Raw genomic sequence first — 6,000 nt, 5'->3', positions numbered from 1 at the left:
TTCAGGAGGGGTGTGCTTCACTACTCTGTTTACCTTTTACACACACACGCTTTCAGACACATGCGATTGCTCCGTCATTGCTTCAGAGCTAGGCTAGTTCATTTTTCTATCTTTTTGCTCTATCCCTACTGGTATCACCAGGCGGACACAACTCCACTACGAGGTCACCTTGACCAGCTATGCCCCCGCGCCAGCCGGGTCGCTCAATACGATCAATTCATCTGGGCTCTAATGGTTACAGATGGCAGGACTTGAGTCTCTACAGACACCTTGAGCGCTCTGTGTTTTTTCTTTCTTCTCCCTTCCTGTCTGTTTTGTCGCTTCTTCTATCATTCTGTCTCGACTAATCTCTTAAGGGGTCTGCTTCCCACCTGTAGGGAAGAAAAATCACAAATGAGATCACTTTAATATCTCAACAGTTGCTCCAAACGACACTGAGATTACATTTTTGTTTTTGCTGATATCGCAGATTTTTCTCTTTAGAAATGCGCAGATTGTTAGGATATTGAAGTATGCAGTCAAATGTGACCCTGGACCACAAAACCAGTCATAAGGGCCTATTTTATGAAATTGAGATTTATACATAATCTGAAAGGTGAATAAATAAGCTTTGTATTGATGTATGTTTTGTTATAGGACAATATTTAAAAATCTAGAATCTGAGGGTGCAAAGTAAAAATTAAGTTTTGATATATTTAGAGTTGGAAATTTACAAAAAGTCTTCATGGAACATGATCTTTACTTGATATGCTAATGATAAATTTGTAATTTTGACCTATACAATGTATTGTTGGCTATTGCTACAAATATACCTGTGCTACTTATGATTGTTTTTGTGGTCCAGTGTCACAAATGTGATATATCTGAGATACAGTTTTAATTTAATTTGACATTTCTTGTTGGAATGTAAACAATTAGCTAACTAACTCATGTCTTTTTTTGTCCTTAAAGAATTTTATGAGAAATATCTCAAAAAGGTTAACTTTGACTGACCTTTTCTCCTATAATTTCCTTTTAAAAAGTTTAAATGCCAACTTAGCTATGAATTAGGTCAGATTTTATTAAAATCTCATACTTCTCAGATTTTCTTCTCCGAAAATGACTTTAGGAATCTCATAGATTTAGAAGAGTTACTAACAATGTCTAAAAAACGGCTAAGATCTGCCAAGTCTCCAAGTCTGTCTGCAACCAAATGAGATCTCAGTATGAACTCAGTCATTTATCAAATTCTTCCAAGACCTCATTATCTGAGCTACAACTTTGATTCGATTTTAATTCATCCACATTCATTTTCTTGTTTATATGTGAACAATCATCTCATTTGTGTCTATTATTATTTCTCCTAGAGAATTTTCTCCTAAAGCAAAACAAAGAATTTAAGAACTTTCTCCTAAAGCAAAACATCTGTCGAAAGGTCAACTTTGTTTCAGATGGTTCTCCTAAAATTCGTTTTATCCTCTTTAAATTGTTGCTTGAAACTTAAAAGTCAGCTGAGCTATAAAAGAGCACAAGATTTTTTGCTAGTCTTGTGCTTTTTCTAAGATTATTCTACTCCGAAAAAGCTTAAGAATCTCAGATAGAGCAGTTTTAGAAAAGTTTACAATCAAAATCTTCCAGAACTGAATTATCAAAGCTATAATTTTATATCACACATTAGTTTTTCTTATTTGTGAGCGGTTGTTTCATTTGTGACTATTATTATTACTTTAAATGAAACACCTGATAAAAACTTAACTTTGTTGCAGATGTTAAAGTCCCTCTTAAAGTAGTTACTTAAAACTCAAAGTCACCTGATCTATGAAAGAGCAATCTCTAAGCAATGAAATTTTCCTCAGGGAAGTGCCCTTAGATTTCTCACACAGGTGAAGACAGGATGTTAAATCCCCGCTTTCTGATCTGGTTCTGCTAAAAAACAACAGCACCGTGTTAAGCAGGACAGGCTGTCTCTTGCAGGCTGGTGGATCTCCGTCAAAACCTTTCACTTAGACTTTTACTTGAAGCCACTCCACACCCCTCACCCATGTGAGGTCCTCAAGAGCGTGCGTGCCACAACTGGAGCTGCCGTCCGTATCTCCCTCTCCGTGTTTGTGTGTGATTTGGGTGGTTGCCTGCTCTGCTCATGTTGGTATTGGGTGCATGCCTAGTTTTAGTGGGTTGTAGTGTTTGTGTATGTGTGTGTGTGTGCTCGTATTTGCATGTGTGTATGTGGTTTTAGATTCTGCAGCGGAGACGGTATGCAGACGCGTTGCGTGATGAGGTCTCAGATCTTTTACAAATTAGTGATTGATTCATTTTTTAATTTCACATTTCTGTCAGATAGACACTGTATGTCAACTTCAGCAAATAAACTTATTTAACAATAGATTGCATTAGGTACATTTAGTAGGTTAGATATTGATCTTGTGGATATTCAGATTCCAGATATTCAACACAATAAGCTCAGTGTAGCTTGTGTGTGTGTATATGCACATATATGTGTGTGTACTGTATATAGATCCGTATGAATGCTCAGAAATGTCCTGTTCTGTCAGTTCCATTGGTGACTGGGCTCTGAATCTCTTCTTTGCTGTGTCGGAGAACCGTGTGGGTCACAACCCCTCACCTAGAGCAGGACGGCCTGTCATACTCTTTCCCCTCCTGCCTGCCAATAAGTTAATTGCTTTATTTTTAGATTTGAGTGGGATGAAGCCACCCAGAGCCCAGCTGCAGCCCACACAGACTCAACCTACCTGTGACCACAGAAGCTGTAATGTTTGATCTGTGTACAGTTAGACACAGATATCAACCTTTAATTTGACTGGTAAAAATCCAAATTGTGCTTTTTTTGAGCGCTCACATGAAAGCCTTCTTTGGTTGGTGTGATTGAGGAGAATTTCATTTACATTCAAGGCAAAATTTATTCAGACACCTTCAACATTTCTCGCATTGTCAGAGTTTTTTCACTATAGTTTAGAAAATGGTAGTAAAATATGACAAGAACTCAAAGTTAAACTGTGTCAGAACAAATTCATTTTGATAATATCAAATAACTGATAGAAAGGTATGTAATGGATTACTGTCAACCAAAAATTATTAGTTAGTTAGACAACATCTGACAACATTTACACAACTATTAATACTTTGTTGAGTAATTACTAAGCAATGGCTAATTTTGGTAAGTCTGTGGTGTAAAAAGTTTGCATTAGTCCCACATTTTTATCAGTTTTACTGGTAGTCCACTGTATGAAGAATTTTTGGGTATAATATGTCACAGTTCTCTTTATTTTGCTATCCTCACTTACATAAATGAACTGTAGTGTCCTGCACCCACTAGTAAAAAAAATATCAAAAATTATATCTGCTGTATGAATAATTTCTCTTTTGTGTCTTTCATAAAACATTGTCTTTCCATGAGTGCTAAAAACTCTAAAAATTGGTATAATCGAGGAAAACTGAGTTTATTTCTTTAAAATCTGATCTTTATTTGTCCAAAATGTATTTTTGATACAGAGCATTTGCGTTTATTTACCTATATCTTTGATTTGATTAAATGTAATTGCTTTTATTGTAAATATAATATCAGCGCCGTAATTTGCATAACTAATGGAAAACGAATTATTATATCTGCGCTAAAGCTGGTTTTTATTACCTCTGTTCCAGCTCTACCTCCTCAGACGTCTGCTACCACAAATATTGAACTGCTTTTCAAATGATCATTTACTCAATAAACCGGCAATTGCCATAAAAGCGTTTCCTCTTTATGAATTAACCGATCTGTATGAAACAAGATGGAAACAAATAAAGATTTCAAAGGGCCGAGTAAAGCTGAGAGCCAGCTTTGTTAAGCAGCCATTATTGTGGTGATTGGTCTCTAAGCTCACACCTAGACCCTCACTAGCCTCCGTCAGGCCCACGGGGCTCACATATTCGCTTACACATATACACACACACACACACACACACACACACACACACACACACACACACACACACACATACGCTGGGCTTTTCCTGTTAACAAACTTGAGGAAAATGGTGCAACATCTACTCGTAAAAACAAGTGCTGGCGACACACACACACGCGCACACACACACACACACACACACACACACACACACACACCGCTACTTCCTGACTGAATCTTACTGATAATTTGCTCAGGCTCATTTGAATTTTAAGCACTTCTTTAATCTTCAAAGCCTAAATTGCTTTATGAATATGCATGGTGTGGGCAGACTTTAGTTCATTACCTAGTTGTAAATTCTAATGACCATTAGGTCTTCTCAGTAATTGCCAATTGTTTTGCATTTTTGATTGGCCTATTACCATACGCATTCTGAACACATCAGCATGGCCTGTCAGACCTTCTGCAGGGAGCTGTGGATGAGAAAGCATGCGTGTGTTTGTAAGCGTGTGTGCATGCTTACACAGGGGAGGGGGTCCTGTGGAAAAAAAATGAAGAAAAGAAGCAAAGGTATAAATTGCTTCTGCGCTTTGCTTTTTTTCATCCCGGATTTTGAGCGAGAAATGGAGGTTGTAAATGAAAGCAACGTTTTGTATGTGAAGATTGAAAGTTCACCGGGAGATTTGACATATTTAATTTACTTGATGACTCCGCACACCCTCATTAATGCACTTTGCATACAGCGGCGCACTTAATCACTGCTGATCAGACCCGGCTCAGCCCGTTGCTGTAACACACTGCAGAGATAGCGGAGAGAGCCTCGTCTAACCACTCAAATTACGCACACACTGACAACGATTCTGCCTTCTGCATATGACGACATTTGTGCATTTTTTTTTTTTCCTGCTCCAAACCCACCGTAAACCCCCTTTCCAACGAGGAAGCAGATGTTGGAACACCTCCTCCCCCCCAAACACACACACACACACACACACACACACACACACACACACACACACACACACACACACACACACACACACACACACACACACACACACACTCAGTCTTGCTGGGATTCAAATGCTAGTGCCATTTTCTGAGAGTGATTTGTCTTACTAAGTGAGGCTCTCTGTTAACATGCTGAGGGAAATTAATTAAATCTTTCAGCACGTTGCGTGTGTCCCTCTGCATGTGGACATGTGGCTGTAATGGTTCCAGATCTCAAACATGCGTTTGTACAGTCGGAACCCATATGGAAATGCACACGTAGACACACACACACACACACACACACACACACACACACACACACACACACACACACATCTCGCCTTGTATCAGTGTATGCATTTCCCTAAAGAGAGACTGTCATATGTAATTGAACCAGAAAGAGACTGAGAGTGGGCTTGTAGACAAAAAATGTCAATCAAATGAATTCATGCATATATGTGACCCACAAAAGCAGTCTTAAGTAGCATGGGTATATTTGTAGCAATAGCTAAAAAAAACATTATATGGGTCAAAATTATCGATTTTCTTTTATGCCAAAAATCATTAAGATATTAAGTAAAGAGCATGTTCCATGAAAATATTTTGCAAATTTCCTGCTCTAAATATATCAAAACTAAAATTTTTGATTAGTAATATGCATTGCTAAGAACTTAATTTGGAATTTAAAGGCGATTTTCTCAATATAAATTTTTTTTTTTGCACCATCAAATTCCTGATTTTTAAATAGTTATGTATCAGCCAAATATTGTTCTATCCTTTCCATACATCAATGACTTATTTATTCAGCTTTCAGATGATGTATAAATCTTAATTTAAAAAAATTGACACTTATAACTGGTTTTGTGGCCCAGGGTCACATATTATAATGAACAATCAGATAGAGAGCTGAAAAAATGTAAAAATAATAATAATAATGAAATAATATTTTAATAATACACTAAAAATAATACAAAAAAACCCCAAAGGTAAATAGTTTCTTTTCTCTTTTCACATTTTGCATATTGCTTTTTTTTTTCTCCTCGCCATTTTTCGCCAAAAGTGCTTTGAGGGAGCGCCGAAACCTACTTTGCGATGAAAAAGAATTCTTAATCAGGAAAAAAGT

The sequence above is a fragment of the Garra rufa genome, chromosome 2 (genome assembly GCF_049309525.1).
Source record: "Garra rufa chromosome 2, GarRuf1.0, whole genome shotgun sequence".
In the NCBI taxonomy this organism is placed as follows: domain Eukaryota; kingdom Metazoa; phylum Chordata; class Actinopteri; order Cypriniformes; family Cyprinidae; genus Garra; species Garra rufa.
This window is presented reverse-complemented; position numbering follows the sequence as displayed.